Raw genomic sequence first — 13,636 nt, forward strand, 5'->3', positions numbered from 1 at the left:
TAAGAATTTGTGCTCAGCCATAAACTGTTTGGGAAATACTTCCCTGAAGCACAGACAACAGTAGATGGCATGTGGTTTACCAAGTATTCAGATTATTGTTAGCTGGACACACTTATATAGAATCCTCCAATGATGGTAACATATTACAGTAGGGGCTAACACAGACTGATGATTGGTGACAAACTCACAAACTGAACCTTAAGCATACAATGAGTCTTTGTTACCTTTTTCAATGAAGTACCCCTGCTAATTATGATATATATATATATATATATATATATATATATATATATATATATATACATATATATATATATATATATATTGTCCCCCAGGTCAAAGACAGTGTTTTGAGACTTAGGAACACAGTTTGATAATAATGTACACTTTCATCACTATGTGCCCATAGTACTGATATACACAATCTACATTGCTCACATCATACATATGGACATCATATCCAAGACCAGGGTAGCCATACCTTCCTGTACTCTGCTGTTATCACACCAATAATGGATTACAATGCTGACATCTCTCTGTACCTCACCACACACCTTCAGCAATTGAAGAGAACACAAGTTTGTGCCTGGGAGACTCCCAGGCCTCCAAACATAACATACATGGAAAGACTGACATACCTGTTACTGTACTTGGTATCATGCAGGCTGCTGAGAGATGACCTATGGCTGCCCTGCAGAGCAGTCTCAGGCCCTGGCCTTCTGTAAATGATGGACATCTATAATTCAAATGGGACAACTATAATTTGGCCCAGGCTTCTCAACCTAGCCTGTGACATAAACAGAACATGATGGAGCGACAGATATATCCCACAAAGATTTACACTCCTCTGTATTGGCTGCTACTGCATGTGAAACAGTGCTCATCAATGACCCTGTTTAAGTGCAACCTTGACTACTGGTTGGGTGATTGTAAAGTCACCTCTGAGTTTGCACCTATGTCCCTCATGGACAGGGCCAGTTGGTGCTACTCACAAGCACACTCTACTAGAAACAACCATCCAACTATGCTAAATAATGGTGCTTGTGTTTTTATACAACTAGGCTTCTAAAGACCCTAGTATTATTAGACTAGTAGCTTCATATGAACCTATGAAGCTATGTGCCTATGCAGGCCTTACAACCTGCTGTCAATGACATGGCCTGCTGATGTCATCTACTATAAGTCCACTTGCACTCTTATATAAAACCAAGTTATGGTGTATAGCATGCATAATGTACTGTGCTCTGTAGTCTTTGTACTTGGATAGGTAGGAGTTCTGTTCTTACTGCAGTCAACTGCATGCATGTATGTACATGAGTGTGTGTGTGTGTGTGTGTGTGTGTGTGTGTGTGTGTGTGTGTGTGTGTGTGTGTGTGTGTGTGTATGTCTAGACAGCAGAGCAGATGTGTTTATCCTACAGTTATTTCAATTACATGGATTGGTAGTATTTTGATACTTGCTTTTGCCTACACATCCATTTCGTACAGGCCTCCCAACCTCTTGTCTCCCACATAGCCTGCTGATGGCATCTACTATAAGTTCACCTGCACTCCTGTATAAATCAGAATTGAGCTGTGGTGCTTGCATTAAGTACTGCATTCTGTAGTCTGTGTACTTAGGTTGGGGTTATGTTCTCACTGCAGTCGACTGGCTGTGTGTGTGTGTGTGTGTGTGTGTGTGTGTGTGTGTGTGTGTGTGTGTGTGTGTATGTAGACAGTAGAGCAGATGTTTATATCCTGCAACTGCTTCTCTAATTACATAGGTTGCCAGTATTTTGACACTTGCTCAAGGCTACACATCTATTTCATACAGGCCACCCAACCTAATGTTTCTCACATGGCCAGCTGATATCATTTAGTATAAGTTCACCTGTACTATTGTATAAATCAGACTTGTGCTATCATGCTTGCATAATGTACTGTGTTCTGTAGTCCATTGGATAGGTAGGTAGGGTTTTATTCTCACTTCAGTCAAATGTATGTGTGTGTATGTATCTGTGTGTGTGTGTGTGTGTGTGTGTGTGTGTGTGTGTGTGTGTGTGTGTGTGTGTGTGTGTGTGTGTGTGTGCGTGTGTGCGTGTGTGTGTGTGCACTCTTCCTTGACATTACAGAGAGCATTTTACATCAGCATGTGGGATACTGTCATCCTCTCCTCAACAGACACTGCTGATGTCATCAGCTATATCCCAATTTTGTGTATCCCACTAGGGCAGGGTCAGGCAGAAGTCACTTCATCATATATGATAAAGTTTACAGTGACATGGCTTTCAGTCTATCCACATACATCATGGCATGGTGTGTAGGCCCTATGTTATCTTGCTAAGAAAGCCATGTCATCTCTCCAGCTGCTATATGCATCTGGTGAGGTACATATAAAAAAGGGCATTATACTCTATTAGTGCTGTAATAAGGTTTGACAACAGTGCTGTCATACAATCATGATGGCATGACTTAGGATATGCACAACATAGGCTTTCAATAGCAGTGTGGATAATTGATGGTCAAAGTTCAGATTGCTATCTAAATGTATTCCCATTTCTTGCATCACTGGATTTCTGCATAGCAGGACTGTTGTCAATGATGTGTTTAACATGGAACTTCATTTTTCAGATGGACAACATTACAAATACACATTTCTACATTTATTTGTAGATTGTGTGCCTTTGTCACCATTCAATTGTGCGTGTTAGCTCCTCCTGTACTATGTTACCACCATTGGTGGACTCAGTGATTACACACAATATATAAGCATCGGTAAACTTGGTAAGGCAAAGGCCATATACTTTAGCCTGAACTGTAGAGAAATACAATTCAAATAGTGAAGGGCCAAGCACAGATCCTTGGGTTTTGCCAATGGTGACAGTTCTACAAGTACATGTTGATTCACCAGATTTCACATAATGTGTTGTGTCAGTGAGCCAATTGTTTATCTATCAACTGACATAAGGTATAATCTCCAGATTGGGGGTTTTCTCAATGATACCTGCATGTGTGATTGTGTCAGGAACCATAGGTCAGATCACAATAGGCAGTATGCACTGTCTTACCTTCATCCAGGCCTATCACATGGAATCAGTGTGCTCTGGCAACATCACAGATCACCTATGGCATCACCCAGCACATACACCTTCCTGATACAGTTGAATACACAGTTCAACACACCCTCCATATAGCTTTTATTCCCATACAAGGGTGTACATCAACATGCATCCACTTGAGTTGAGGGTACAGCACCTGATGCATGTATGAACAGAGACATGCTGACTATCCTTGACTGTGAGGTAGGCCAACATGTCATTATGGAACTCCTCTACATGTACACTAGTAATATTCTATATGTGCATGCAACAGACCTGTGTGAGTTGTTACTGCTACATTCGGTCAATTATATCTGACAGATGTCCTCAAAGAGGTCATCGAAGGCATGCATGATGACAACAGTATCATCGTCTGTATCTTGAACAGGTCAAGGCATGTGAGAAAAATCCACGCTGAAGTATTCAATCAACAATGTCATATGTAGCCATAAAAGACTATATCACCAAAGGGCTAGACTACTGTATGACATACGTGGCATCTCACTATGTTAAAATGTGTGATGTGACATATATCTCAGGCCCAGTGATCAGGTCGGTACATCAGGGGTGTCTGTTAGGCCCATTTCTACTCATTACTTCAGTGATGGATATCACGGATGACATACAGATGCTTTGTCCAAACTGCTGCCTGAAGGACTACAGCTTGTGTGCAATCATTGACTCCAACTGTGATATTAGTATAATACAGACAGTATCAACACATAGCAGAGACTACTACCACAGGCATGACAACACCTGCATTGACAAGACAGGATTTGCTGAATCAGGAAACAGACACACCACCCAAGTATAATGTGGGCATCACACCCTATAGTCAGACCTATAGGTATGTGACCTATGTCCTGAGGTAGAGGGAAAGTGGTATATCTACCAGCATATGGTCACAGTGCTGACTACTCCAGTGCATGTAACACAAGTACTGAGTATGTGAAAGACATGCACATCAGAGGCCATAATAACTTCAGGGTTCCAGACTTCTTCACACCAGTAACTGTGAAGTAATTGTTCTGATGAAATCAACTTAGATTGATGAAAGCGCTTAACAATTCGTGTTAAATAAAACTGTGTGGAGTCTGGAAACCCTGGTGGTGCCTTTTTGGTTCATATGACATTTTACTTATACCCTGTATTGTTTTAGTGAGGAAATTCTGTGGATGTTCCAATTGTTGGATATGCCTGGTTAGGTATTTACCAAAGGGGCATTGTACTCAATGACAGGTCTGATTAATGTGGAATACAGAGGAACAATGACTTCCTTGGACCTAGATGCTATACCTTTGCTTATATGTTGCACAACATAGAATGATTTTCTCACTACTGTAGACATGTGATGGTCAAAGGCTAGATTACTGTCTATTTGTGCCCATAACTACTGGGTCAGCTCTAAGGGGTGTGTCATCAATATCATAGTTACCAGGAGTGGATGATTTCCTGACAGATACTATTATGCATTTCTTGTCATTTAGTTTTAGTCCATGGCTCTGACACCAATTGTTTGTCTTTGTCAGCCCTTCCTAGAGAACATTTGTGTCAGTGTGAGATTCAATGACCACTCCTAATTTGCAATCATCTGCAAATGTAGTCAGCCAGAGACCATTGTAGTCAGCCAGAGACCATTGACATTGGCCTTGACGTCAGAGAAATAATAGCCAAAAAGGAGTGGTCTAAGGACAGATCCTTGAGGGACTCTAGTCATGACTGACCTCTGTAGAGATGGACTTCCCAATTCTAACTTCATAGGTCCTGTCTGTGAGGCAGTTGGCTGTCCACCAGGTGCTATATGGGTTGTACCTAAGCTCTTGAGTTTGACAACAATCCCCAAGTGTGGTATTGTGTCAAATGCCTTGGCCAGGTGAAGTTAGGCAATGTGACCATTTTGCCCTCATCCATCATTTGGTGACCTTTTCAAAGAAGTCCACCAAGTAGAGTAGGCATGTCCTGCCCATTACAAAACCAAAATGGGTTGAGTCCAGTGTCTGGAAGTTTACTATATCACTATTGATCGTTTCCATGATAATTCTTTCCATGGCTTTACATATTAGACTAAAGAGACTTATCAGTCTGCAGTTTCCCAGGTTTATAGATGGGCCACCTTTCTGCAGATGGATGACTGTTGTTGGTCTTCATTCATGAGGCAGTATGCCTGTTTGGTGGCTACAGTTAAATAGCATGTTTCTTGTTTCATGCTATTTAGATGGCATCCTGGGATATTGTCTGGGCCCATTGATGCAGTGTTCTTGGCCTTAGAAAGTTGTTACACTAGATGCATGTGTGCTACCTGTTCAGCTTATGCACACACTGTAGACATAGGTGTTTGACAACATTAATGGCATGTTATATCCTTCATGCCAGTGTAGATTGTGCTATAGAGGTAGCCTGTATTGACTATACTTCCACATATAGATATAGCAGTGTCCCTCCTAACACCTCCTGCAGACATTATGGTACCAGGACAGTGTGCATGGTTACCCACATAGAGTGTGGATGTATCATAATAGTTGTCAAGCGTGTATGTGCAGGCTCATCTGCTATCACTCCACATCACATATGTCATGTCAGAGGTATGGGAATTAATGGTGGCATTATTCTGATATTGTCCATTATTGTGGTTGGTTCTTGTAATGTTTGCCATGATCATTTACCTGTGGCCACCTTGCTGGAGACTTCTGCTGAGAGTGCAGTCATATTCAGGTATATCATTTTGCACAGCTTCCCAATATGCACCCTACCCTAATTGCATGTAAGATCCTTAATAGTTGTCCTCTGGATCATTCATGTAAGGATGCTTATCTCACACAGACATCTTCCCCATTGTTATGTCACCTCAACACATTTTCACTGTACAGTCCATAGTGTACCATATAGATATGTGCTTGGTGTTGCTGCTACAGCCATCTTCCATTGACATGCCCACCTCTGCTGTACATGCAGGAGTTTCACCTGTACTCTGTCCCTATGTTCATTCCTATAATTCATCTGTGTGTCCCTATTCAATACACACACTTCTCCTGGGTGATCATCTGACATGGCAATCCCATGTCCTGTTACAGATCATTAACACAGCTTCAGTACAGAATGCCAGGAATGGGATATTACAATGCTCTGCACTGTAGGTACATTGCCCTGTACTGTGTTTGGACTATATACTTGACATTCATTCCTCTCAACTGCCCAGATAGTCTCAGGATGTCATGATGTTTTCCATAACAAATATGTGGCTTCCTGCCATATCACTGGCATTATCACTGGACTGCTGTGACTCAATATTACATACATTCAAGTGCATACCTCTCAACTTTCCTGATCTGTACAGAGTGTCCAGTTTTTGTCTCATAATTGTGATCTTTTATTCATACATTTTTTTTCTTGGCAAATCATTGGCATGTCATTGTAGAGTGAAGTCAGAAATTGATGACTGAGATTTGAGTTTCAAACTTCTTCTCTTCAGAAACTTCATGCTCATGTACAACCTATTTATTCTTTCAGCTTCCTAAGTTTGTTAGTTCAGTATTAAAAATCTGTTTCTATTTCTGGCCCTTTACCCTCCCCCATTATTATGGCATTATCCACATTTGTCACTCTAAGAGGTTGTGAGTGTTGCATTCTAGCACATTTCTATGTGACATCCATGCCAAATATGTCCCTACTACTGGTTACTTGTCCTTTCATTAAGCTGGCCTCTGTGCAGATGTGTCACACTAAAAATGACAGTTATTTGTAAAACTCTGGTGATCAATGTGGCATCGTGCACAAATCCACTCACAGTAGGTTCTCTTCCTTACATGGAATTGCTGCCCAAGTTCTCTGACAAGGTTTCACTATATGTAAAGCCATGGTGATTATTGTGGCATTCCGCAGAACTCTGCGGACTATAGATGCTCTCCTTTACACAGAATTGCTATCCGTGATCACTTATGAGGTTACATGGCCAGCAACACTGTTGTGAGCTGCAAACTTGGTTTAAGTACACTGCACCTCATTATTATGCATTGTGCACTGCTGTGCACCCCACACTATCACGCAAATGCATAAGCTTGGTGTAGGTTCTGCATGAAGACTACATGGAGTATATTGAATCATTGGATAATGTACTATATTTTTAATTTTAATTTTGACATTGCATGTGTGACATACCACCACTGCCAACCAATATGTGACATGGCTATCCCATCTCTGGGCCAGTAAACAAGGAGCCTCAATCCTTATCACTGGCATCTGTGGCGGGAAGTTCATTGGAAAGATAACAGGTACACACAGTATTTCCAGATGCAGCTCTCTGCATAAAGTGCAATTTCCCTTAATAGCACACAGAGACTACAGTCAGTCCAGAGCTGGTTCTTCTCCCTTCCTCCAGGTCCCCAGTAAGACTCCCCACTGACACAGCTATAGAGTTGAGTCCTTAGCCAGGGTTCCAAGCCAAGTCCTCCAACACTCTCTCTGTCCAACCAGTGCTTCATGTCCCTGCCCAAGTAGCTGACACACACACTCTTTGAGATTTGATTTGCACACACACACACACACACACACACACACACACACACACACACACACACACACACACACACACACACACACACACACACACACACACACACACCTGGGAAAGGCTGGTGCAGCTTAACTAGCTATGCCATCTCTTGCCAAGACTCTCACTGCCATCAGAACCCTTCTGCTAGCTACCTTAAGGCCCTTTCAAGGGTACCCAATATACTGTGTAATATTAGTATTGATACAAATGGTGGTTTAACCAACAGCAAGGCTGTTAGGAGTGGCCCACACAGTGTCACCAAACAAATATGCAAGTACTCTCAGAACTTAAATATCTCTAAAAAGATCAGCCACAAAGAAAGATATAAATATATTTAATAATAAATAAAAGAACAAGACAATACTAAATATATATTCATAGTGACATCAGAGTTCAGAATCACAGGAAATATTTAAAACAACATTGCAGGACAGTCTCAGACTAATAAAGAAAAATATCTAAACCAAGCTTCACTATATTTCTGACTGAATCTAAGAAAATTATACTATTCCCCAGTAACTTACTTACAGAGCAAGGCAGATGATGTAGTGAATGGCTGTTCTCCTTGTCATGTTCAAGACAGAATACAAAATGGTCTGTCTCACTCTAAGAGACTTCTCAAAATAATATCTAAAATATTACAGTTGGGATAATTTGCAGAATGACATCATTTCTAGTCATCTGACTTCTACTTCCCAGGCAAAACGCCTGTTTAATAATTAATAATTACAAAGTAAATTGCTAAGGTAAGGGAAAACAACTCTTGTACTTTACAAAAAAAAAAAAGCACCAAACCAGGCATGTCCAAGGGTCAGCTTCCAGTGATTTCTCCTGTCCACCTGGTGAATCTGGGCATACTGGAGCAATGAAGCAATTGCCTCATGTACACAGACAGCCCTCTCCTCCTACCACCCAACACTACAACCTGTGAGAGATGTACTTACATAGCCAAACTGGAAGCAAAGCTCTCTCCACCCAAGATTGTGCTAGAGAGTCAAGAGGAGAAGGTTAACACCTGCACTACATCTCAAGCAACACATAGCCCTTCTAAACCCACATCAATAAAGCCCACACATAGCAACACTAAACCCACATATGTGGAAGCCCATAACAGTAACCTGCCCAAGCAACAAGGACCTCCGAAGCTGAAACGCAAACAAACACCAATCACAACCAAAGTGTCACATAGCTCACAACACCAGTGTGCCACCCAACAACAGCCCCTAAGGCAAGACAATAGATGACTCTATAGTCAGGCACACTGATGTCCCACTCACCAGGCTGAACAAGGAGAAAATTACAGTCAGCTGCCTGTCGCGTGCCTGGATCCAGCACATAACACATGCACTCAAGGCACTCCACAAGAAGTACAAATATAACTCTGTCATTGTCCATGTTGGAGTGAATGACTTGAGATGTACCTCCCTGGACTACATGAAAAGAGACATGGAAGAGCTCTTGGATCATGTGGCCAAGGCAGGTATGACCCTAGACCTGAGTAGCATCCTGCCTTTGCCCAGAATGATACCACAGTATAAGGACAAAATGATTGACTTCAGCAATTGGCTAAGCTTCTGGCGTCATTCAAAGGGGATCCAGTATCTGTCTGCCTGGGATGACATGATCGACAGACCATGATACTTTGCCAGAGACGGTCTGCACCTGTCGCCCCTGGGATTCAGGTTACTGGCTAAGGCACTTGCCACCCTTATAGTGCCTTTTTTAGGCAAAGTTCAAAGGACAAAACCACCACCATTACAGGTACAAGCATTCAAAATCTGAAGGTAATGCTACTCAATGCTAGAAGTCTAAACCTCAAAATGCACTTTCTCAAGGCAGTCCTAAAAATGGAGAACATCAGTGTTTGTGCAGTAAATGAGACCTGGTTCAAGGCTCCAGAGAGCACCCTTGCAATACCAGACTACAACTCCTACCACACTTTTTGGCCACCAAACCAGGACCGAAACACTAAAGGTGGAGGAGTGTCCATATTCATCAAGGATATTCACAACACCAGGCTAGTTGCCCAACACAATGCATCTGAAATTCTCCAGGTGCAACTAAGACTAGGTAAGACTGCAGTCCAAATTGTAGCTAGCTACTGATCCCCCACCATGCCCCAAGATTCTCACTACACCTTTCTAAACATACTGGAAAATATTAAGATACAACCAAACACCTTAATACTGGGTGATTTCAATTACCCTGCCATTAACTGGGAAAACTACTCATGTACTAATACCAATGCCCAACGGTTCTTGGAATTCATAAATTCCAATGCCCTAGATCAACTAATCCTTAGTCCCACCAGGGGCTCCAATATCCTAGACCTGGTCATTACCAACATGGGAAATCGATGCTCTACACCTATGGTGGGTCTATATCAGATCATCAAAATAGCTCATTATCGAATCCTGTAATGTTAAATTGCAAAACCCGAACCCTAACAATATCGAAACTGTTCTGTGAAACACACCACAAGCACACTAAAAACAGCAATCCACACACATACATTTAAAAATTACATCTAACTCTACACTACACTGCACATAAACTACTATCTATCCACTTACATTAGCATAGACCCTAACCATAAGGTCCATCACTATCTCACACTCACCTCACCTGCACCCTAACCCTAAATCACTTAACCCACCCCAACCCCAAATTCTCACTACCGTGCACTCACCTCACCTGCGCCCTAACCTTAACTCACTTAACTCGCTCCTAACCCCAAATTCTCACTATCGCACACTCACCTCACCCACGCCCTAACCCTAACTCACTTAACCCACCCCCAGCCCCAAATTTTGTCACAATCGCACACTTACCCAACACGCGCCCTAACCCTAACTCACCCAACCCGCACCCTAACCCGAACGTCCACACAATCACACACTTACCTTAACCCAACCCGTAACTTTCCACTACATCGCTGAAAACAGCAAAGCCACAACAACAGCCAACCAAATTCTTTCCCTAGGAAGAATTCGGTTTTGTGCAGCTTCGCTGTTTTCAGCGTTCGCGATATTGGGTTTGATATTAGATCATTCGAAATTCTGCTGTTTTGATGATCTAATATAGACCCCCTATGGTCACCCCCTTGTTGGTCAGGTCTGACCATAAGCTAATCACCCTTGACATCCCCATCCCAGCTCCCCCCCCCCGCAGTAAGGAAACCTCTGTAAAAAAAAAAAACTTCTCCAAAGCCAACTTCATGCTACTCAAGTCAAAAGTGACAAACTTCATGACACCCATGCAGATGGGAATTGAAAGTTCGACTGCTGAATCCTACACTAAGGCACTGTACGAGCACATCCACTCGTGCATGAATTCTGAATAGAACCAAGATGCTCTCCTCCAAAAAAAGGAAGCCAATCTGGTGATCCCTTGCCATAAATAAACTTTACAACAAAAGGAAGAAACTGTTGCAGAAAAGAGAAAAATCCCAGGGTGCAAAAAACTCCCTTACCAGTCTCAGTAAGAAGCTGAGATCCTTCATAAAATCCTCCAAAGCTAGTTATGAATATAAAATTGCCAAAGATTCCAAAGACAACCACAAGGCATTCTGTAGCTATATGAAGAATCTAAATCACAATGCTCAGATCTGCTCTGAGCTACAACAGAATGGCATTAAATATACTGATCCCAAGGATATTGCCAGTATCCTGGCAGATCGATTCAGTGCAAACTTCACCCCCCTCTCACCCTCTAAAGGGCACATCTCAATACCGAAATATTGCCATATTCCAGTAATAATGGCTACACAGGTAAAAAATGCACTCTCCAAAGCTAAGAATACAGCATCCATGGGACCAGAGGACACCTCAGGCTGTGTACTACATGAACTACAAAATGAACTGGCACCTCACCTAAGTGTTATGTTTAATCATAGCCTCACATCAGGCTTTGTGCCCACTGAGTGGCACACAGCTACAGTTATCCCACTCCACAAGGGTGGATCCACCTTGGATCCCGGGAAATACTGCCCCATCAGTCTGATGAGCCTGATCTGCAAGGCCATGGAACGTATTAAAATAGAACTTATAAACAAAGACATTGGCAACCTTCAAACACTGGAACCCACGCAGTTTGGGTTCATGAAGGGCTGATCTTGTCTCCTGAACCTGATTGACTTCTAAGAGTCAGACTCTAGAACTGTGGACAAGGTTAAGGTGGTCCAGACAGTCTATCTGGACCTCATCAAAGCCTTCAACACCATCCCCACTCTGGAATCATAGATAAACTTACTAAGCTGGACATTAATCCCTATGTCACTCGATGGGTTGCCAACTGACTTACTGACAGAACCCACACTGTAAAAGTAGATGACTCCAAATCCAGCTCCAGACAAGTGACAAGAGGAGTACCTCAGGGTTCAGTTATGGGACTGCTCTTGTTTGGCATCTACTTCTCTGAAGTACAGGCCAACATTAAGGGACTCTGGCTAACAAAGTTCACAGATGACTGCAAACTGGGAGCCATTATCGAATCCCCAAATGATGTGGATATTCTACAAAAGGGCCTTATAGAAACAGATGCTTGGTGCCAGAGCCATGGGCTCAAGCTCAATGCCAAGAAATGTATAGTTATCCCCTTTGGGAAAAAACATGTACCCATGAATTATCACATAGGTGACAGTACACTAAACACCGAAAGTGTGATAAGAGACTTAGGGGCACAGGTGGACAGTGGTCTCTCCTTCGATAACCACATCACCACAACAGTCAGGAAATCCTTCTATGTGGCACACCTCATCACTAAGGGCTTTTCATCCAGAAAAAAGGAGGTCATTGTCCCACTGTACTCATCCCTCATTAGAATTATTATAGAATACAACGCCCCTTTGGTATGTACCTCTCAAGACATTTGCAACAACTGGAAAGGCCGCAGAAATACCTCACTAAAAGAATCACAGGCGTAAAGCAGATGCCCTATGCTGACTGTCTAAAAAAACTCCACCTATACTCTGTTGCATATCATCTACTCAGAGGCAATCTCTGCTTAACATACAAGGCCATGTCAAACTCAGAGCTGTTGGACAAGCTACACTTAAAGAAATCCCAATCCCTCAGAGACACACGCTCCAGGGATCTAAACCTTGTAATCAGAATGAACAAAACATGCAGGACGGATAGGTACCTGACCCAGAGACTCCCCAGACTCTGGAATAGACTCTTTGGCCCTCTTCAAAAGGAACCTTGATGATTAGATGAGAGATAGGAAATTCACCCCAGGGACCACGTCAGTCGCCCTGCTAGACAGGGGTCCAGGAAAGTAAATACTGTGGGAAGAAATAGCCAGGGAATTTTTATGGCTAGGCTTGTAAAGGCCCTAGGACCAACAGCCTAGCACCAGCCTATGAACCTATGAACCTGTTTCTGGCAGCTGGAAGCACTTAGTACCTACCTGTAAAAATAAACATACAAAGGGCTTTTGCTCAGATCTTTGGCAAGTGCTGGAAGTCATAAAACAATTGCATTGTCCATGTTTTCAAAGTAGTGATTAGTTCACCTCAAAAACAATACAGAAAGCTTCCTAGTAAAGACTTTGTGTATCTAGCTGCCTTGAAACCTGTGAGATAGCCTCTTTATGGTCTAGCCTAAAAAGTGATTCAATTTCAGATATTTTTCTAAAGTTTGCTGGACTGAAGTTAACCCTCCAGTTTTCTCTGTTAAAACAGGTACATTTAAACAGTTGCAATAGTGCACGTACATTTCTATTTTCTGCAGTAGGCACACTGTGGTTACCTTTCAAACCCAGCACTTTACAAATACCCTTTCAACACAAATATCTGTACAAAGCAATCTGATATACACATGACATACAGTTCTAATGCATTTGTACCACAAGCATCTTGTATAAATCATTTCGATATTCACTAATGGCATATAATTATTTACAAAATTCCAGCTAGCTGTGCTGGTAGTACCTCCTATCATCACCGCAGTGAAATGCTGAATGCTATTAGATTATTTATAAAGAGAATTCATGAAAATATATAAATTAGC

The sequence above is a fragment of the Protopterus annectens genome, chromosome 2.part0 (genome assembly GCF_019279795.1).
Source record: "Protopterus annectens isolate FY-2018-M chromosome 2.part0, PAN1.0, whole genome shotgun sequence".
Classification (NCBI taxonomy): domain Eukaryota; kingdom Metazoa; phylum Chordata; order Ceratodontiformes; family Protopteridae; genus Protopterus; species Protopterus annectens.